Source organism: Calliphora vicina, chromosome 1 (genome assembly GCF_958450345.1).
Source record: "Calliphora vicina chromosome 1, idCalVici1.1, whole genome shotgun sequence".
Classification (NCBI taxonomy): domain Eukaryota; kingdom Metazoa; phylum Arthropoda; class Insecta; order Diptera; family Calliphoridae; genus Calliphora; species Calliphora vicina.
In genome coordinates, this window is record NC_088780.1 from 5,057,355 (window position 1) to 5,081,656 (window position 24,302).

General features: G+C 28.8%; 1 protein-coding gene across 4 annotated transcripts in view; it reads left to right on the top strand.

Moving 5' to 3' along the window:
• Window positions 1–764: 764 nt before the first annotated feature.
• The window catches only part of cic (Putative transcription factor capicua), a 70,943-nt gene continuing 47,405 nt past the window's right edge, over window positions 765–24,302 (top strand). For 3 of the 4 annotated variants that reach the window (XM_065498823.1, XM_065498825.1, XM_065498826.1), the window contains exons 1-3: window positions 765–1,126; window positions 3,881–4,252; window positions 20,487–20,581. The gene's annotated coding sequence lies outside the window, so the exon portion shown is untranslated. The remainder of the gene's footprint in view (window positions 1,127–3,880; window positions 4,253–20,486; window positions 20,582–24,302) is intronic. The other variant, XM_065498824.1, reaches the window with a different exon arrangement.

Consider the following 24,302-nt stretch of genomic DNA (forward strand, 5'->3'; position numbering starts at 1 on the left):
ATATTAATAAGTACAATCTGTTTCGAAAAAGTACAATTGAATGCTTGTTGGTACTATTTTTAAATTTCTTTTACCATCCCTATATCCAAGGCGAATTTATACAAGGTGGAGTCAGTCAAACAGCTGATAATTTTTTTTTTCGATTTTTGGTTCTAACAACTGTCAAAGCTTGTTTTTATATTTAAATATCTACATATTCTAAGCTTATTAACAAAATATTTATTATTTACATAAATAAGTAAAGCCCTCACTATTCAATTATCTACACTATATTAAGTTTAAATACTTATTTGTTTAATTTTTCATTTTGGTTTTTTGACATTTGTTAAGACCAATCGTTGTTTTTGTAGAACTGACACCACCTTGTATGAATTCGCCTTGCCTATATCAAACTAATTTTTCACTCTTTTTGAAGAGAGAGAATATTACTCAAGTGACTTGAGTAATATTCTCTCTCTAGTTTGATATAGGGATGGTAAAAGAAATTTAAAAATTGTACCAACAAGCATACAACATTGTACTTATTAATATTTCGTTTTTAATAAGAATAATTGAAGGAAAGGAAATAAATAAAAAAAATGACCGTTTAGGTATAAAATTGAAGTATACATATGTATATGATGAACTGTAGTTTAATTTTATTATTAAAAAAAAATAATTATAAAATTGTACCAAATGAGTCATTGCTATACCATCATATTTTTCATCTTCGAATTGTACTAAAAAAGTACAATTGTACCTTCTTTGCCATCTCTGGTTCGATAAACTACTTTGTTATTTTCTCGCCCGTCACTTTGCGTTGAGCTGGTTCGCTGAGAGGACCGTTCTCGGAGTATAGTTTTATAATAAATTGTAAAATAGTTTTGTAAGGTGTAAAAAAAAATAAAAAAAAATAATGCAAAGTGAAAAATTATTTAAAAAAAAAAAATTACAAATAATAGATTGAAATTTTAAACAGTGAACTTACAAATTACTTCAGAATTTACTAAAATAATAATAAAAAAAACAGTTATAACAATGAGTTGTGTATAATAATAAGTATATATATACAATTTTTCTAAAGGGCAAAAAAAAGCTTATCCGAAAAAATCCAATTGAAATCCTTTTTGCTAAGAAATTTTAGAGCGTAATTTATAATCGAAATGTATAAAACAGTGTATATGTATGTGAGTGTTGTTTTTGTGAATGCGTGAGTACGAAGAAAACATTTTATTTTTTACGGATTTTACTCCAATACTTACGATGTCCGTCGGGTGTGTTGTAGCACAATAATAAAAATAAAAACAAAATGTATACAAATTCAAATGAAATAAAACAAATGTACATACATATATTCTGATATATACAAGAATGTAAAGTGTGGAAACAAACAAGTGGTGGGTTGGGGACTGTAAACAGCTACAGCTATGAATGTGAATGTATTGAAAACGACAGAAAGAGAGAGAAAGAAAAAAAAAATACAGCAAAAAAGCGTGTGCCCCAATACGTTGTTTTTGTTGTTGATGTTGGTTAAAGAAGAACAAGAAGAGGTTAGAATGAAGTGAATAAAAAAAAGACGACGAACGGCGGACGACAACGAATGCGATAACGACGAGTACATACAATTTGTTTTTGGAGCCCTGAAATGAACGGCGGGGCGAGATGAAGTTATATTGCAAAAGGCAAATAATGCCAGTAGAAGAGGTGATAGTCGTACTGACTGACATGGTTTGTGGGTGGGAAGGTGGGGTTGTGCTTTTTTTTGCGGTGTATTGTATTTGTGTTTTGTTGTTTTTTATTTTGGAAAAATATTTGCTCATTTCAATTTTCTTGAATGAATGGATGAAAAATATTCTCGGCTAAAGTTTATACTAAATGAAAAAAAAGCTTCACACATACTCGTATTATAGATACATATGTATATAATAAATACACTTATGTATATATTTATTTATTGCTATTGTTGTTTTAGTTAGGTAGATACACTTGTGTATTGTATAGTAGAAATAATTATGGACCTAAGTACATACCTATGCGTATATAAACAACTATATGTGGGAATAAAGACAATTTGACTAGGTGTTCAATGGGGTTTAAAGGTATACAAATTTCAAATCTATAAAATACCACTACGTATTTGGTATCTATTTTGTATTTTTGACTAACCAACTACATACCAGTTCTGTATCTAATTTTATTAACTTTATCTTCCATCTGAAACTTTAGTTCAAAAACTAAATTCAACTAATTCATTAAAAATATTAACCAATTTTTAATCATTTACATATATTATGTTCCTACAACTTATTTAAGCCTTCGAAGCAGATATAGTATTATGTGTCACTGATTTTTATATATCTACCTTCTTATCTATTTGTTACAAAATCTCATTCCACTAAAAATGACGTATAATATTTTCATTACAGTAAAAAAAGTTACAGATTGAAGTCTTTCAGCTTAATCGATTTTGTTTATAAAAATCTCTAATATTGAGCTCTGCAAGAATGGGCAATAAAATGTTTACAAAATCAATAGTCAAATAGGTACATAGTAAGATTATTCATATGTTTTATGAAAAAAACTATCTATTTGTGTGATAAATTTATAGTGCGAGTGAGTTTGATTTGCGTAACCATCATTAACAATATTTTTCAAACAACTTTTCAAAAATGCCACATTTTTGCCAATTTATTACAAAATGTAAAGTATTAGAGTTCTGATATAATTTAGCAAATTCAATATCTAAATTCTTGAAGCCAAAAATCCCGGGATTAACAAATCCCAATTGATTACCTTGCATTCACAAGTGTATTATTAATTTCGAGTTGATTGTGAACCATGTTTTTCGTCAACTCCATAAATTGAATAATATTAATGACATTTTGATTTGATTTTATTCTTTTTTGTTACTAAGCAGCCTATAACAAAACGATGTTCCATGCAAGAATCGTAAAATTTGTAGTTTTGTTGGTAATTTTTCACTGTCATACATTTCAGAATCTGGATAAATATTTATATACCTACCTCTTTTTTTCAAAATTATTTATATTAAATATTAATTACCTTTTATTTTCAATTAATTTTATTTCAATGAATTAAGGTAGAATTAGTTTTGCAGTATCGTAAAGTCGTCATTTAAATTTTGAATAAAATTGGAAAAAAATGAGTCAAATTTACTATACATACTGATAAGGATACCTTACAGCTAGACTTACAGCTATAGTTTTTGTTTTGATATATTTTTATTTGATTACATTTATGAAATAAATGGTTTTCATTGTTAAATTTTATGTTTTTTAAAGCGAAACAAAAATCGCGAGATTTGCATTTATTAAATTCTGGATCCCGGTATTTGAAAATCCAGTCGCGTATGATATACTTAATAGGAATATATTTTTTATGATGATTTTTTGTTTAAGGTAAAGCCGCTAAATAACTAAGTTTTTTAATAAAAAATCAAGATTTTCCGCACGACCTTCGTACATATTTGTATTAGAAATAAAATTCTTAAAAATATTATTAAGATAAATCTACCCATTCACAATTGATGAAAATATGATTCTTTAAACTTGATTAATTCATTTTGAACTTAAAAAGATAATCAATTGCCTATTTTTAGTAAAAATGTTGCAAAAATTATTAGATTTGGTGGATACTCGTGCAAACACACCAAACTATTCTCTTTTTCGCACTCTCTTTGTCACTTTTTTTTTCACTCTCTATCTCTTCCTTCAATGCATACATACGTCAACAATGGCCATGTTGTGTCGTTGGTGTAGCTGTCGTTGTTTTTTGCCACCCGTGTACCCCCATCATACAACAACAACGATATTAACATTTATTCTGTGCTTTTTTCTCGTATAATTTGTTTCATACAAACATTTTATTTATTAACTTTTAGTCGGTGTGTATGTGTGAGAAAATGTAAAATGCAAAAATGCATATTCTTCAATTTATACCTATTTTTTTTGTATTTAATTTAAAGTATAACATCAAGATAATATAAAATTGTGAAAATAATACCTAAAACTTAACTTGTAAAAAAATAACATTAATCTAAATTAACTTAAAGAAAGAAAAATTATGTGAAAATGTGAACAATAAAATTCCGGTGGATTCTCTTAATCAAATAGATACTCAGAATTAACCAATTTCTATTTTTTCCAATGATATGATAAGAAATCGTATGGAGATTAAATGACTAAACTGAACTAAAATAAACTGTTAAATAAATCAACATAATCATCCAATTAATCATCAAAGTGAAAACAAGGTAAGAGTTTTTTAATTTTATATAGGTATATTTTTGTTGTTAAATACTAACTTTTATTAACCAATATTGTAAATCATTTACATGTGTTTTAATTCTAATTTTCGCAATTTTCTTTTAGTTCGTTATTATTTTGTTATGAACTATTGCTGGAGATACATATTTATCTCCAGCACAGTTTAAATTTATAAAAAATAAAACTATTAATTATAATTTAACTCCTTTCAAATATATGTTAGTGTTTTGCTTCCTTGGATTTGGCAACACTGATTTTAATTGTAATTTCTTTGCTCTTACATAGCCAAACAGTGTTGCCAACACTTTTAGAACATGTCACACAAGATTGCACTTCAAAAAATTCTAAAAACCGCTAACTCAGTATGTGGAACCCCTCAAACCCGAAAACGTTTAATACAAAAAATTGATACAAATTGATTTTTTGGTATTTTTATATGTATTTGGTTTGAAATCTTGTTTACCTAAAAATATTTAAAAAATATTATTTTGAAGTATAATTTGTTGAAGAGTATATAAGATTCGGCACAGCCGAATATAGCTCTCTTACTTGTTTCCATATACCTACATATCTCAGGCATTTGTTAGGCAAGTTAATTTCAGACGGACATGGCTATATCGCTATCGATAACGATCCAGAATATACATTCAGAGAGCCTTAAAAGTGAGTACAATAATGAAAATCCTAAAATCTATCTATCGATTAAAATGTAAAAGTTTCGGTTTGATGGAGATTCGGTTCTGAAAAAAAAAATTAAGTCGGATTATAATGATTTTCATGATCTTAAAAAATTCACTTTATGACCAATTAATCAAAAGTCTTTCAGTAAGCTTTTGAGGAATACAAAAAGTCTAAGGTCACGGATTCAGAGAGGGTGAAATAGCAACAATTGTATAAATAATTTGATTAAATATTTGATAGTGCTAAATAAATGTTAACTCTTTATAAGAAGCGTAATAAAACTTTAATGGAACGAATTTGCCGGTAATTTTAACAACTAAAAAATTAAAAACAGTACCTACCTACATCTTATTAAATCTCTGTCCTTTAATAAACACAATAGCATTGGCAACACTAAATACCACAGCCAGACAAAATGAAAAAAAAAATAACATCAACATTTTCTTTTGTATTTCATTCATTTACACAGTCGCTCGCTTGATTTTACTTGTATTTTGTTTTTTTCTTTATTTTTTGTTTTGTTTTTCTCTTTGAACTTAGTAACACTTGTTATCTCTTTTTCTCACCTACACCTCCAAATAGCAGACATTGAGTAATAAGCAAGAGTATATGTAGTGTTGTGCTTTGATTGATTTTCGTCTTCGTTTCCTTAATAATAATATTCTCATCATGTTTCTAGATTATATACAATTTATTATTTTAATTTGTTTGCTAGAAAATTAGTATGCTTTGAATTTAAAGGTTTTTTGATGGTTATAAAACAAACTAAAAAAATATTTTCTTTTTTTTTCGCAAGTGTATAAAAATGCAAAAATTATTAATAAATATTTATGTTTATACGTTTGTACATATGCAATAGAATTTATGTACATACCTACTCTGTAATTTATTTTACTAAATGTTGTTATAGGTAGTAAAAATTTCTTTTTGATATTTTCACTTTGGAACAGACAATTAATCATCCAAGGTAGGCTTGTATTTAAATATATACAGTGCATTTGCTGTCATTTAGTTTGTTATGTATTGTTTTTGAACCTTTCAGTTGACCCAAACTGTTACATATGCAAATCCGACTTACATATAGGCACATATTTTTATACCCTTTAATATGAGTGGTAAGCTTGATAGATTTGCGACCCTATACGGTTTATATTGGATTTCGATTAAGCGAAATTTGTCTAACCATCTGTCAGAAATAGTTTTTCCGAGTTTTCGAAATTCAATTCATTTAAAGTTTTTAAATAATTGGTAGCATGAATGAATTATGTAATTATATATGCGAGCTATATATTCGGCCGATATTGTCTATGACTTAGTCTCCTAGATATTCTTGCATTTATAGGTATTTTCCCTTTAAGTTATTAATCTCAGATAGGTATCCTCAGGGTTGCAGGTTCGATTCAAACCAGACACTCTGGGTGTATCTGTAGACAAGCAAAAATGTTAGCAGTAATTTAGGAGTAACGATTTAGTATTTGTTAATCATTTAATCGAAATAAATTAATCCGATTATTAGTTATAGGAAAATCAAACATTTTTAATTATTCTAACAGTTAATAGACAATTTATATATTGATGATTGATGATTTTTCCACGATGTTACGTGTAATTAATTTAATGTGTAATGAATTCATATAAGCCCTGAAAAGGCCCTCTATATAGGCGTATCGATGATATGTATGTATTTAAAAAAATATAAATACAAATACATATTATGGCTTTATTTTCGTAGAAATAAAATTCCCACCTAACAATAGTAAGTTAAAAGTATAAAGTACAAAACACCATAATACTAAATTTATTCATATTTATAAAATCATAGAAGTTTATTGTGGTTTCCCACTTTGTGACTGAAATTATTGTGAATCAATTTTAAAATTTCTTGAAATAAATATTTGCAAATAGGTACATATTTTACAATTATAATTGTTTTTTATAGAGTTCTATACAGGCGCTTTACATTTATTAAAAAAAAACGTTTATTTTTAAAATATTTGTGCAAAATGCTAAATTTTATTGAACTCTCATAGCTTTGTTATTTAAATAATATTTACTATAGAGGTTTATTTGTAAGGTTATACATTGGTTTTAGTAATTTGAATTTAGGAGTTAGTTTTTTGTTAAAGCAACTCTGTATTTTGAATGTGCTTTTCTATTTGTTTATAGCTGCTGCTATTCATGTCGTTAATTATAAGTTTAGGGCTTTCAGGCCTGTTTGAATCAATCGTTGTTATTCAATTCAATGTCAAATAATCATTAAGATTAAAGTACTACAACAATGCACACGCTATAAATAAAAACCAAACAACAAAACTAATACAAATTATAATAAATTATAAATAAAACCATGTACGTACACACAAACACTTAATATAATATGTAGACTAAAATTCAGTTCAACTGTTAGAGGCAGCAAGACAGGTAGACAGATTACCTTAAAAAAATACACAAAAATTTAATTCATAACATAAAAATAAAACCTAGACATTTTCATTTAAAATCCAAAACACTTTTAGTTTTCATTCAATTAGAAAAAAATATATATGTATGTACGAATGTACAAACAATAAACATTAAAGTGTTTTGTCTGCATCAAGACTCTGACCACAAATGATTATTTGTGTGTCTGTTTCTGTAACTGGCCATGCTTTGAAATTTAATCGAGTATTTGGCTACATAGAATCCCAATTCGTTAAGTATTTTTGTACAATAAGATTGAGGTTCAGGTACCTGAACCAGTTTCTCTGCAGTTCAGTTCAGTTCATCTCTGCTCTAACCAGTGACTATCTAACTATTTATTGTGTTTTTTACTCGACACAACTAGAAATTCACTCTTTGACACGAACTTAACAATGTTTAGCCAGAGGCAAAGTGATATAGTCATCGACCACTACAATTACCAGCAACATCACCGCAATATCATCATCATCAGCATCATAGCACTACGAATAGTACGAAATGTTGTTAGGAAAACCCCGGAATCAATAAACAACATGCTCGCTCGCTCGTTTACTCGTTTAAAAATGTTATGACATAAAAACTACATGTTAAATATTTTAACTTTAATCGAATAAATTAAAAAAAATTTAAAAAGAAATTCCAATTTTATGCCAGGAATTCTGCTACATTTTTAATATTAAATTATGCCAAAAACCAGTCAAATTATCCAAATAATTAGTCAAAATATATAATAATGTATGTATTTCGTTTTATTAAAACATTTAAGAGTTTCAATTAAGTTAAATCTACAAAAAATGCGTAATTCAATTTAAAAGTTTACTTTTTCAAATCAGAATTAACCCAGCAAAATGTTTAGAATCGACGATATCTTAATTACATCCAAAAATACTAATTGATATTTTATTATTTTTAAAAAAAATATATAAATTAGAGTTTCCAAACAACAGAACAATTTTAAAACAGCGGTTTCGGCTTTAAGAAATTAAAAAGTTTAGGTTTTGAGCTGGCTTGACTTTTTGAATGAAACACAGGTTTTTGGATAAGAAACTTTTTATTTTTCAACATCCAACTTCTCTTCAATTAGTCTTTTCCTTCCAAAAAAATAATATTTCTCGAAGTCGTCAAAATACACGCAGAGAAAAAATATAGTTGGGCATGGTTACTGTAACCATTTCAATATTGTTACAAGTTTTTTAACTATATTATAGTCACAGTAACCATTTACATGATTGTGGTAACCATAATATAGTTAATTTACGATTCACATGATTGTATCAACCATATATATGGTTACAGTAAACAAATATATGTTTGTGACAACCATTCATATGATGAAGGACTTATCATATTATGTTGCTCTCGGCTTAAGTCTTATCATAATCTGAGAACAACATATTATGATAAAATTATTCATCATAAATATGGTTGCCACAAACATATATTTGTTTACTGTAACCATATATATGGTTGATACAATCATGTGAATCATAAATTAACGATATTATGGTTACCATAATCATGTAAATAGTTACTGTGACTATAATATTGTTAAAAATCTTGTAACACTATTTAAATGGTTACAGTAACCATGCCCAATTATATTTTTTCTCTGCGTGTAGGTGGGAGCCATTTCTTCAGGTATGGAAACAAGAAATAGTCACTCGGTGCTGAATTCGTAGAATATAGCGGAAGAGCGACCAATTCGTATCCTAATTCATGGATTTTTGCTATGGAAACTGCACATTCAATATCTAATCTGTCCTTGCCCTCGTATTTGATAATATAAAAAAGTGCTATGAAAACGTTGCTCAAAATATTATGTAAAAAACTCGTAAAGGATAGATTTGTGAAAGTCAAAATTCAATTTGAAGTTTAATTCTCAGGTTATCATCAATATTATTAAAATATTGTTTATTGGTAGGTTTCCGAATGTATGTTAGAAGGTTTCTTGCATGCCATATGAAAGTCATTTAACATCAAGAAATTTTATTTTGAGACATTTGTACAACATAAATTTATTCAAAATATTGGCCATTGTTACCTATGACCTTTTCCTCATTTTTCTAAGAACATAAGGATACCGATCCAAAAGAACTGCTCATCTTTTGAGGCCAAGAACGAAGGAAGCCAATATCGGATATTCTGTTCCAAAGTGAGAGAGCGCTCAGCATCGATCTAAACCAGGGAACCGCAAAAAGAGAAATTGTAGTTTGTGTGCATGTATGGGTTAAAAATAAAAAATTCGCAACAACATCAAGCAACAGAATGAAATATTTGTATTTTTACGCTCTATTGTTTGCAACTAAATGAGTTATTTGTATTTTTTACGCTCTTACTGTGTGTTTTGTTTACTTTCGGGTTGTGTACGTGTAAATTCACGAAAATGTTCGTAATCTCAACAATATGAACGCCTACCAATGATCTAAACGGACGAAGTACAGTCTGGACTTCCCAAAAACTTCATTATAAATACTTTTTAACAGGTATTGCAACATGTGGCCGAGTGTTGTCAAGATGGAATATTACGGTTTCATGTGTGGCGTTTTCGGCCAATGCTCGCTTCAAACGATTCAGTTGCGTTCAGCCTGTGATGGTCTGCTCAGATTTCAGCAGCTCATATAAAGATATGACACTTTTGCTCCCACCAAATACAGAGCATTACCTTAGCGCCATGGATATTTGGCTTTGGTGTCGAGTTGGCTGGTAGATCGGGCCTCACATACGATCTCTTATTCTTTTATAGTGTTCAAGCATCATTTCAGACATGCAAGATCGTATTTTAAGGTCTCTCAGCTACAACTCGTATCGTACCAAATTTCCCTGCTTTTAAATGAATACTGCTGCTTACAAACCTTTTGAAATTACTGATTGAGAAGCTCCCAATGATTTTTGTATTTTTGTAATTGTTGTATTTGACAACAATTTTCATGGAGTAATGCCTCTAATTCTTGGTCTTCAAACTTGTTTGGCTGGCCTGGGCGATGTTTATCTTCCGCTTCAAAATCCGCACTTCTGATATGACGCAGGAATACTATGTTATTTTTATAACCTATGTCATGATTGTTGTAAATAAGTTATTTAATATCTTGATAATTCCTAGAAAATTCATTTTGAGATCAATTTAAAGATCAGGGGGGTTACTCTCTATTGCGATGCGAAAGCAATTTCGATACGAAAGGTAAATGCGAGAAGAATACAATTTGGTACTCTGTGTCGTCTACGCAAGCGCTTTCGCATAAAGAAGCAACACAGGCACCACAAAATAAACAATAGCGAAGAATGACAAAATGAAATGTCAAAACCTGTAAATAAAAACATTCTAAAATAATTTTTTGTGCGATGCGAAAACGCAATAAAGGGTACCAATTGTACCATTTTTCTTTCGCATCGCAATAGAGAGTAACCCCCCTGAGTTTGAGTATACGAGTATGATTAATCAGATCAGAATAAAAAGATACTAAATATAAATAAGTTTGCTACCTATTTACGACCCTATAAAGTATTTATATTCTGGGCCATAACAATAAGGGAATTGAATTTAAAGATCTGCGTCTATCAGCGTATCTATATGTTGAAATAATAGTACAGTTGGATGTGCTTCCGAAGATCAAGAAATTCGATACATATATAAATCGATTGTTTCAACAAAACAACCCCCCTGCTACTCTCTATTGCGATGTGAAAGCAAGTTCGATGCGAAAGGTAAATGCGATAAGAATACAATTTAGTACTCTGTATCGTCTACAAAAACGCTTTCGCAATATAAGTTGAAAAATAAGCAACACTGGCACCACAAAATAAACAATAGCGAAATGAAATGTCAAAACTGTAAATAAAAACATTTTAAACACATTTTTTGTGCGATGCGAAAACGCAATAAGGAATACCAATTGTTCAGTTTTTCTTTCGCATCGCAATAAGAGTAACTCCCCAGTTCTCTAAAAAAGAAATGTCACCTAAATCAACTTTGAGCAAAACCTATTAATCAAAAAGAAGCCAATTAGAGAAACCATATTCCATTACAGAAATGGTTTTAGGCTCTAAAAAATGAAAAAAATAATTTTTTCACACAAGTACAACCCAGTTTCATATTCAATAATCTCACTTACGTTAATTAAAGGTAGTTTTAATTACATCAACGGCCGCTTAAACTGCCCTAAGTATGTTTTCCAAACGAATATTCGCATTGGGTTCAGTTCGGTTTCGGTCGTACTCTAATGTTTACTCACTAGTAAACATAGTTTTTAATGAAAAATATTATCAATTTGATAATAATTTCTGCTTATTTCCTTAACTATTATTATTAATTTTTTTTTAAAGAAAAACGAAATAATTATTTGAGTTCTCTGTTTTTCTCTAACGCTCAAGACCAGTAGCACATAAATTCAGGCATGATTTGATGTTGTTGTTGCTGTTGTTTACTTACGTTATTATTCTGTTACTGGTTTCTTTGATTTCAAATTCTTTTTTTTTTATTCTTCCAACATAATGTCAAAAAATAAACTACAACCACTGAACTGACACAAGCAAATACAAAAAGGAAAACCAGTTATTTATTTACTATTCGTAGCAACTCCAAAATGTTTGTAGTAAAAATATAATAAATAATGTGTGTTTGTTTGTACTTTGAAGTAATCCCCCAATGTAGGTGCTTTCATACATACAGTCATTCACAGAGCAAATGTGACATTGTTAAAAAAACTATAATCTAGGTTTAACTGAGCATCATTGGTGAGTTAAACCTAAGTATAAAATGCAGTCGCAAAGTAGGTCTGGGTTGATTAACAACTCGCTCGTCATTGTAATTATTTTTTAAGTGCAATCAGGCCCGTTTTCGTTTTTTTGCCTTCGACAATTTTGGGTCTCACTCTGGCACGTGTGTGATGTAAGGCTTCGTATAACGGTTCCTGTTCTACGTCGTTTGCACCAACCGCGTGTCTTTTTAATTTTACAACAAGGTTTAAGCGTTCCAGCTTCCTATATGAAGATATAGTAGGTCGCCTAGGAACCAACTTAAATCAACGTGGGACAACCTGGCAATTTGAGAGTCTTGTGACTCTGCCATTATAATTTAAATTCCAAAAAAAAGTATAAAAAAATCATTGGTTAAATCTCGGCGAAATATATTTCAGCTTTAATATAACAGGGTGTTAAGCTACGTTTAACTGACAAGTAAGAAACTAGCTCTAATTGAAGTTTTTGCTGGGACCATAATATGTTTATCTAAAATCATGGTATTATGGTTGTAGCACAATCATATTATGATTCAAGCTCAGTTAGAATACAGTTATAAACCTATTAGAGGGCATATTATAACCATATTATGCAGTATTTGTGATCACGTCATGATTGTAAACATAGAATATTTTTGATAAACAACATAATTCATAATTAAAAAAAGTCGTTTCGAGAAAAACGGCTTTGAATGTTTTATGACATTTTACTATTCAACAAATCATGCGATTTCAGAAATAAAACCTGGATTTAAATAGTAGATATTTATCTTTCTAATCTGGATTTAACCCAAATTTTTATTTGTCAAATATATGAGAAAACATGAATTTTAATTTTGACGTTTACAACGAAAAAACACGCTCATTCTAAAAATATTTAACTTTTTTACTCAGTTCAAAACACCCGGATTTTGAGTTATAACGTTGTTGCAGCTAATGAGCCATATGTGTTAAATTTCGTATTTTCTTTTGAATTATTAATAAACCAAATTCTTTTGAAGTGGTACATTTTCACTGGAAGTAACTGTACCTTCTGTGTATTCAGTCTGACTGAACTGAAATTATTATTTTTTTTATTATTATTAAAATACAAGATCATGCATGCATACAAGCTTGTGCCATTGTATTTGTAACAACATTAAAAAGATTTCAGTAAGTACCCAGCAGTTCTGGCTGACTGTATCTAATTAGTTATTTTACCAATTTTTTAAGGTCACAACTGGTTACAGAATTAGCTATATGTGACTAGTTATTTGAACATGTTCGTGACACCTAGGCGAAAGTGAATTGACTATCCTATAGTGCTGTACAAACATAAGTTAAAAGTGACTACACCCTAGATACTTTGAGACACTAAAGTAACCATTGACTTCATATAATATATATAATAACCAGTTGACTTCTCTTAACATTACAAAGAGTTCATTGGGGCCAAATGTCCTAAAAAATTATTTGAATTAGAGTCATGAAAGTAATTAGACTGTCTAAAAGGGATACGTACAATTGAGTATGTACCCAGCAGTTAAGCAAGTAGTCAATGTATCCCTTAAAGGCAGTAATTGTCACAAATGTCTTATCACTTGGCTGACTCCAATTTATATATTTCGGTCATTTGACACGTGTGAACACTTTGTAGTGCAGAGAGAAGACAATTGGTTACTTTATACATCCCAGGTAATCTAGCGTGAAGACAATTTACACTTAAGTGTCTCTAAGTAATCTGGAATGTAGTCACTTTAAAAGTGGTTTTATACAAATTGTGTTGATATAATTATCATACAGTTTATTTTTATTTTTGCTTAAGTATCTGGTATCCCATGTAACATATCATGAAGTGAATAGTCACTTTAGTATCTCTTAGTAACTTATGATGAAGTCATTTCAAACTTTTTTTGTACTGCACTTTATTTTACTTATCAGAAGCGTTGACTACTTTCGATCAGCTATCAGATAGTCACATTGTAATCAAAAAGGTAAATTGAACATGCCCGTATTAAAATGACTAGTCAAGTAGCTGATCAAGTAACCTGTTACAAAGCTAGCAAGGTAACTGATGATATGTAACCAGTATGTGAATCCAATGCGTTGTCTACTTTGGACCAGCTATTAGATAGTCCCATGTTAATCAAAAAGAGACAATTGACCCCCTGCTTAGGACATGCCCGTGTTAAAATGACTAGTCAAGTGGCTATTGAAGTAACTAGCTCCCATCCTAAATGATGGGTAAAATCACTAGTTCGGTACTGTCTCCTAGAACTGCTGGGATCTATTTTAGAGATTGTGTAGTAGGCGTGTGGGTGTATTGTAATTATAAGATGCACTTGAAAAAATTTTACTTAAACCTAGAAAGAAGCATCTTTTAGGCTTCATGTGTGTACTTTTAAGAAAATAAAATTGTTATATTCTACATTCTGACTTTAAAAAGTTTTGTTCCGAAACGAATTTTCTAGATTCAGTTTAATCGGAATTCTTACATTTTTTATTGCGTATCTTTTGAACGCGGTTTTTGTTTTCAATAACTTCTATGTCATTTTGAAGGGTACACATCTGCCATTTATTCTCACTTAGTTATTGAATATTATAGTGTAAATAACAAAGTTTTTTTTTTTCTTCGAAATTGTCAAATTTTGTGCGGGAAGTTTTGCTTTACTTCTTTAATTTGAAAAAAAGTGCCGCTGAAGCACAACGATTGCTCACCAAAGCTTATGGTGACTATGTTCCATTGGTTATCAATGAGCAAGAGATGGTTTGTTCGGTTCGGAAGTGGTGATTTCGACACGAAAGTCTAAGATAGCCCAGGCCAGCCAGAATTGGAGGCATTACTACATGAAGATTGTTGTCAAACTCAACAAGAGCTTGCAAAATTATTATTGGTAGCTACTCAAGCATCAATTTAAAACGTTTGGGAGCAGCAGGATTCATCCAATAGCAGGCATATTGGATACCATACGAATTGAAGCCGAGCAAACTTGAAATACGATTTTATATGTCTGCAATGCAGCTTGAACGCTATTAAAATCATTTTTGCACCGAATCATTACTTGCAATGAAGAATGGATCCGTTACGATAACCCGAAGAGCAAGAGATCGTGTGTGAAGCCCGGCCAACCAGCCGAATCGACACGAAAGCGACATATCCATGGCGCTAAAGTACTTATCTGTATTTGGTGGTAGCAAAAGGGTCCTATCTATTATGATCTGCTGAAATCTGACAAGTCCATCACAGGGAAGCTTTACCAAAAGCAACTGATTCGTTTGAAGCGATCATTGGCCGAAAGTCGTCCAGAAATGAATATTTCGTCATGACAATGATCGGACACATGTTGCTATACCTGTTAAAAAGTATTTAGACTGAAGTGGTTGGTGAGTATTGTCTCACCCGCTTTATAGTCCAGACCTTGCCCCGTCCGAGTACTATTTGTTTCGATCGATGCAGAAACTCTTTCTGGAATACGTTTCACTTTCCGATATTGGCTTGATTCATTCTTGGCCTCAAAAGAAGAGCGGTTCTTTTAGCTCGGAATCCAGAAAGATGGGAAAAGATCATAGCTTACAATGGCCAATACTCTGAATAAATTTATATTGTACGAATCTTTCAAAATAAAAGCTAAAAATTTCAACAAAAAATCCCGCTACTTGATTTATTTTATGCCGATTGAAACCACGAGTGTGACAAGATCGGTCCAATGCCTGTCATAGTTCATAATTTTTAATTTTTTTAGATTAACGAATCAATTTAGGAACCATTATTTTGGTAGGATTTTCAACAATGGTTACATTGATTTTAATGTGTAGAATTTAAAAAAAAATTGAAATCTTAAAAAGAGGATTTATTAGGTTTTCGTATGGACCTTCATACTAAAACAGCTGATAACACATGTTTTCACTTTTGAGTCTCACTGTCACGATGCTGTAATATAATGATGCTTTTCATTGTTGGCTTAAGTCTTTAAAATCATGTTTTTTTTTGTTTTTGAGCAGCAAGTTACCATTCGTACTCTCCTCGTACGTTAAAGAAGTTTTGTTCAAGATTTTTTTATTATTTTTTTATATATTATTTGTATATAGAGTGTATTCACATAATAGTAGTGTAGTCTTGGATTATGTATAGTCGTGAATGTGTACGTCCAAGAGCAGATAGATATACTACAACTTAGATTCATATAATATTAGAAGGCAAACAGACAAACAAAGGCAGGGACAGACAGAGACTCAGACATAATACAAGTTGTATTTTTTGATCGTGAATTATTAGCTGAACCGGTTTTGGGTTTTAGTACGACGAGTAGTTTTGTTATAATTCACTTCTTGTTATTGTAGTATTTTTTCTTTCTTGGTTTTTTTGTGTTATTTTTTTGTCTTTTTCAAACAAACCATGTTTGTAGGTATGGATAGGTATTATTGGTTTTTACCATTAATTTTTATTAATTCTAAAACGTTTATAGGGTATAAACGTAAAATCGAACGTTTAGTAAAAACCAACACACAATCTAGAATAATGCAGTTTAATTTTTTTTTATTTTTTTATTGGAAATTTGTTTAAAAAAAGTAATTTTGACCTGAACTAAAGCTGAATAATAATGTAATTCATTGAATTTTACCAAAGTTGACTGACTACACTCACGTGCATTGTTTGCAATTTATATATCTATTTATTTAATATATAAATAAATAATAAAGTTCGCAAATTAAGTTTAAGTTTTAAGATACAAGAACGCTCTATTATAGTTTTTGGATGTATCTAGGTATGTACTTAGATTCAAATCAACCACATCAGGTTAATCATACTGATAGATACAGTGTCAAGTAAAAAGATATGTTTTTAGATAGATACAGTGTTGGAATAAATAATAGGGAAGATTTGACATTTTACAATTTTCTTAAATTTATATTTAACCTTCATAAATATGTACAATTAATTAAGTAAATACATCATCAACTTATAGGGCATACAAATTTTAAATGGTAAAGCCCTACTATATAATACTCTACCGATCGCAAATAAATGTAGTAGCATGATTTCTGTGCATATAAAAAAAACAATTTTTGCCATTTGAGGATCATAAATGAAGATCGCATTTTGAGCAAACGCATTGTGTTTGCGACTTTTTGCATAGTTTGGCACCATCTTTTTTGCCTATTAGATTGTGGTAGATATTGTCATAACGGACGTCATTAACTCGATGTTTTGCTTTTTCGCCAACTTTTGAACATCCTGGCTGTGGATCTTCTTGTGGAGCACCAACTGATCATGAGTCAAGGCGGATCATTTAAACCGTATGCGGTCTCTATCTGCCATACCTATCATTTTTATACCCTTCACCTTTGTGAGAAGGGTATATATAAGTTTGTCATTCCGTTTGTAATTTCCACAATATAATTTCCCGACCCTATAAAATATATATATTCTGGATCCTTATAGATAGCGGAGTCGATTAAGCCATGTCTGTCTGTCTGTTGAAATCAACTTTCCGAAGCCCCCAAATAACTTACATACACGATTCATACATCAATATCTTCGGTTGCTATTTAAAATCGAGTAAATCGGTCCACAAATGGCTGAGATATAAGGAAAAAACCAGACAACCTCGATTTTTTACCTATATCTGGATTACTAATATCTAATGATCAGGGAAACCGGAAATATGCTCTAAAAAAAGTATTTTAAGCGCTTTAAATATGCAGTAAAAACTTTAAAATATGCTCTTAAAATTTAAAAAATATGCTCTTAAAAAAACAAACTTTTACATAATTTTTAGCAAAAAATTATACTTTTATTTAAAAAAATCAATACAATTCATTTCTAAAAAAGTAAAGTAACATAAAATAAACAAAAATAACATGAACAAGTATAACAAAAATTAATTACAACATAAAAACAATAAGCTATGTAAAGGCCTCGAGAGGTATTTTTTGATGATTTTTTATGTAAATATAAAGTCACTTCTTCAATTAAGGTCATTATTGCAATAAATTACAAAATATTGACTTAAATTTTCAAATAAAAATCGTTGTCTATTGGATCTGAAAGCATTTTTATACATAGAAAATGTTCTTTCGACATCAACTGATGTTATAGGAGCAAATTTAAAAGACAATATTTTGTTAACACTTAGAACGGTTAAGTTTGAATTAGAACTAAAATTTTAAATTTAGATGGCGCTATTATTAAAATAGTGGTTATTTTATATTAAAAAAAGCCATATATTTTTCAATTTTGAATTTTAAACAAAGGAAGTAAAAACCTGTAACAGCGAAAAATAAGTAAGACAAAATTTGTTTTTGATAAACTCAAAATATGCTATTAAACAGTAAAATATGCTCTAAAACGCAAAAATATGACATAAATATGCTCTTAAAACAAATATATGCAAAAATATGCATTTAAGGGTAAAATATGCAAAAATATGCACTAACAAATCGATGCCAAAATTCTTAAATAGTTCTGAAACGTGTAAATATCTTATCCATGTGCTCATTAGACTCACCAGAAAAAACATGCATTTGCATATTTTGGTTTCCCTGCTAATGATAGATATTTCAAAGGGACAAAACCGGAAAAATATTTTTTAACCCGAATTTTTTTTTCACCAAAAGCTTTTTTTCCGCTAAATATTAAAAAAAATGAAAAAACAAAAAATTTTAAAATTTAAAAAAAAAAATTTTAATTTTTGAAAAACAATTCGGAAATATTTTTTTCCAAAAAATTAAAAAAACAACTTTGGAAAATAAATTAATTTTGTTTACCTAAAAATATTTAAAATTTTTATTTTGAAGTATAATTTGGTGAAGGGTATATAAGATTCGGCACAGCCGAATATAGCTCTCTTACTTGTATTTATATAGCAAAAAAGTATAAAACTATACAATATAACACGCCGGAAAATTTAGCCGCAACTCACAATAGTGCCCTGAGGCACCCCTTAGTTTTTGCGTTCTCAACACACATTTTGTTAATTGTTTAAGATTTACAAATTCATAGACTAAGAGCCAGTTTTTGACTTCGTATTTAAATATGAATTATATTTAAGTTCTATTTAAATGCGAAAATGAGTTTCTCAGTGCTTTTTTAAATGATACTTAAATGGCCGACGTTGGTCATTTAAATTCTATTTAAGTTTCATAAACTACCATATGTTTTTGACAGCTGACTTTTGTTGTTTGGTTTTTTTTCACTCTATTGTAGTAAAAAAAAAAACAAACAACAGCATCTTGCTAAAAAAAGCGTCTTGCAAAAACTACAATTCCGATGCGGGGCAATTGGAGCTTCTTTTGTGCATTTTCCTACCAATAATTTTATTGTTTAATAAACTTTTATTTCTTATTGGGCAAAATGTATCAATTTTTGTTTTGGTTGAACAGCTGTTTTAAGCAAAACTATCGATAAATTTTTGATATTTAGTAGTGCTACCATACTTTTATCTTATTTAAATAAGACAAATTATGTAGCACTGAAAAACTCAAACTGTATTTAAATACAACTTAATTTTAAGTTAAAATTAACTAAATACGTATTTAAATAACAAGTCAAAAACTGGGCATAAAAGATGAAAATATTTCGAATAGATCGGGCAACTAAAAGTTAATAAAAATTTGATTTAAAAAAAAAATCAAACACACAATTTCACTTTCTAAAATTATGACATCACTCACAAAACAGCTGACAGAACAAAAAGTAAAAGTCAGAATGCATTTCGACCTTCGAGAGAAATGTTAACAAATCTGTAACTAAAGTCACCGTTAAATTTAAAAAAAAACTTATAACTAATTTTTGAGATAATTGATGTTTTGTAATGCATGCCTTGAGGCACTCTTGCGGGTTAGAGGGTTAACTTAATAGAAGTATAAGTGTTCAATTATCTCACTAAAGGTGTCAAGTAGAGAAATATCATGTTTTTGAACATTTTTACAACATTTCTCTTAGAAGGAAACTATTGTCCCTATTATTTTTTCCGACACTATGTACATATAGGTACATACAAAATTAAAATTAGTACATATTTTGTTTAATAAATATATGTATAAACACTCATAAGTACTTAAATATGAATGGAAATGTATGTAAGAATGTTGAATTTTATAGTCTTTAATTAAAATATGTATATAAAAGTATCTAGTACAAATATACATACATACATACAACACACACACAATTTACTCTAGGTTTTTTCTCTACTCCATATAGAACCAAAATGTCTCATTCTCCCATTCTCTGAGGTGAATTGAAATGAAAGAAAATACGGTATTGCAATGCATTGCATTTCAATAAAAATTATTTTCGTAGTTATTGTTGTTTTTCACATGTTTTTTCATTTATTTTACTTTTTTTATTTTTTTTTCATTTCAGCAACAACTACAACAATAATAATAGCAACAGCTGGTCTTATAAAAACACCAACAAAACCAAAATCATTGCATACGGCGAAGGGGAGAGAGAAGAAGGTAAACATACGACGACTGTGTTGTCGTCTGTCTGTATTTTTATTTTTAAGGTAGAGTTAGAATTTAAAATAATAGCGTATGATTTTTGTTGTTGATTTTATAGCCATTAAGATTAGGTTCCATGTTCCCACCGGTACCGTACCGGTTTAGACATTTTTTTGTTGTTGTTCACTGATAAGCATACAATCTAATTGTTTTTGTTTTCTAAATATGAATTAATAAAATAAATGTAAAAATAAATTTAATATTTTTTTTTGTTCAGGGGCGACTGTCACCGCCACCGATTTTTTGTACTCCAAAAAATGTTTACAATCATCGTTGTAAAAATATAAGTATTTAATTAAAATTACAATAAATATGAAGGTGTTGTGGTGTTATCATTGACGTCTCCCGCTATTGGTTCAAAGTGCCAAATTAGAATGTTAGAAAAATTAATTGGTGATTTATGTACATATTTATTATAATTTATTACGAATTCCAATATGAGGTAAATTTAACAAAAAAAATTGATTTACTAATTCTCATTTGCTTTAATATCTCAGGAAATTGTGCAAATTTTAAAAATATTCTGGATCGTTATAGATAGGAGAGTCAATATAGCCATTGACGAAGCCCCCAAATAACTTACAAACAGGATTGATCAATATATCGGATATAGTCCCGGTTGAATTGATATTTAAAATCGGGAAAATCGGTCTCTATTGCTAAGTCATGTAAATAGACAATAGGGATATCAAATGAAAGGCATTTCAAACACCTTTCCAATGACTTAACAATTCGGACCTACAATTGGTCAATTTCGGGAAAGACTGTTTTTAACCAGAATTTTTTTCACCAAAATTATTTTTTATTTTCACTAATATTTTTTATGCCAAAACATATTGGCCCATAATCATAGTCAGAAATAAAGTATATTTAAAGAGAAATAAAGTCGTCTTTACCTAAGAGTTGACTTTAGGTCTACCATAGACAAGATAAAATATACTTTTGACGTTAAAGCTGTTTTTAACTGCTGTTTCGACAAGTAAAAATGTTCGACAAAATGTGAAAAATGTTTAAGTTACAAGATATTGGTAGAGATTTTGCAATTATTGAACATTTATTAATTAAATTAGTACCAAAATATGATATTAATCTTATCTTTTCCATTTTTCCACCACAAACAACTTTTTTTCTTTAGTTGTCCCGGTTACTTTTATTGTTTACCTTTTTTGTTTTTTATTTTTCTATATCAGCTGTTCAGCGGTGCCACTTGTCTATATTATGTTGCATATTGTATGAAAACATTTTCTACATTTGAAGTGGCACCCAGTTAAAGTCGGTTCAATTTAAAACACACTTTAATTTTGACTATAGTTGCAAAATAATTAAAAGCAGGTTTTTATTTTAAAGTTGTTTCTAAAAAGAACCGACTTTATTGTTTGAATATGATTATGGGCCATTATTTTCTTGAAATTTTTTTCGAGACAATAATTTACATTTGTCAGAGAAACTATTTCCATCGAAAATTGTTTTTTTACTCGAATATTTTTAATGGATTATTTGAAAGTATTTTTAAGTCAAAAATGTTAACAAAAATTTCAATTAATTTAATTGATTTTGCTAATGTTTTTATTATATTAATCGGATAATTTTGAATTTATTCAAAGGGAGTTATTTCAAGCAAAAATGTAATTATTTTAATGGAATTTTAAATGGTTACCAAGTTATTTTTATTTGATTAACCTAACCGGGTAATTTTAATCGATTATTCGAAAAATAATCAAACAATATTTACCTTTTTCAAAAATGTCAAGGAAATTATTTCCATCGACAAAGGTTTTTATTTACTCGAATACTTTTAATCGATTAATTGAAAGTATTTTTAAGTAAATAGTATTATTTTAATCGAGTTTGCTAATGTTTTTATTTGATTAATCGGATAATTTTTTAGCTAAAATATAATTATTTTATTGGAATTTTAATCGAAACCAGGTTATTTTTTGTTGCCGATTATTTGAATATTATACGAATATTTTTATTCGATTAGCCGGGTAATTTTAATCGATTATACGCAAAAAATATTAACAAAATTTACTTTATAAAAAAATCTCAAAGAAATTATTACCATCTCAAAAGGTTTTTATTTACTCGAATTCTTTTAATCGATTAATTAAAACAATTTTTCATCAAAACATTTGTAAATAATTTATTTTAGCTTTTTGATAGTTTTAAGCATTTTAAATCTATTATACAAATATTTTTAAACGATTAATTAATCGATTAGTAAAAAATGTATTACAATATTTCAGTAAACGTTTTTTTTATCGATTATTCGAATATTCGCAAATTATCGGATTATTTTGAGGGATTATTCGCAAAAAATTCCAATAAAGCTTAATGGTTTTCAAAATGTTCAAAGAAAATTGTTTAAATCTCGAATTTAGTTATTTTAATGTAATTATAATCGAAGTTCAATTAAGCTTAATGGTTTTTCAAATATTCAAAGAAAATTGTTTAAAGCAAAAAAAAAATGGATTTTTGTCAATTCCAGGTTAATTTTTTTGTAGTTTATTCGAATGTTATACGAATATATTTATTCGATTAACCGGTATTTAACAAAATTTACTTTTTCAAAAAAAACTCAAGGTAATTATTTCATCGCAGATTGTTTTGTTTTTTACTCGAATACTTGTAATTGATTATTTCAAAAAAAAATATAAAAACATTTTTAAATATTTTATTATAAAAATAGTTTTAATCGATTAACCGGATAAAAAAATATTTTAAAATATTTGAGTAAACGTTTTCAACATATTTTCAATCGATTACTCATTTAATTTGTTATCTATTATTCGAATATTCTCAAATAATCGGTGTATTTTGAGCAATTATTCGCAAAAAATTTCAATAAAGCTTAATGATATTCCAAATGTTTAAAGAAAAGTGGTTTAATCTCGAATTTAGTTATTTTTATAAATTTTATATATACATATACATACATACATATTTTCATTTAAATAACAGGTTAATTTTTCGACGATTATTCGAGTATTATTCAATGCATTATGCAAAAGCATAATAGGTACCTAGTTTTACCTTTATTTATGATTTTAAGCTACGAATATTTTTAATCGGATAATTTTAATCGATTAAAAAAATTATTTTTTTTAGTTAAATTGAGTTTTAGAGCTTTAGTTGGAATTATAATAACCTCTTGTTTTCCCATAATATTGAGTACATACAATTATAATTAAATAAAAATTAAATATTCCAATTACAAATTGCCGACTTTTGTGATTCATTGTGTGTGGTTACGATCGATCGTTCGCACACACATTTGTTTTTATTTGTATGTTTGTAAATATTCAGCGATAATTTCTGTCACGTACAATACGAAACCGGTAAAAAGAAAATAATTCATTTATTTTTCTGCTTTATTGAGTTGTATTTGGAAACAAATCAATTGCTTTATAAAAAAAATAAAAATAAATAAATAAATATGAATGTACATATTTAACAAAAACAACACAAAATAACAAACTGCGCGATTAGATAAAAAATAAATAAAGTAAATGTTGAGACAAAAATACAAAAAGACATGAATGAAATTTTGCTATATTTTTCAGATAACTCACAGTAGACCAGACATACCCCACATCGCACACATTTTTACTCATTCACTCGTGTATGGTTGCCTGACTGCTTGCCTGGTTTATTTGTATTAGATAACTTTTTTTTG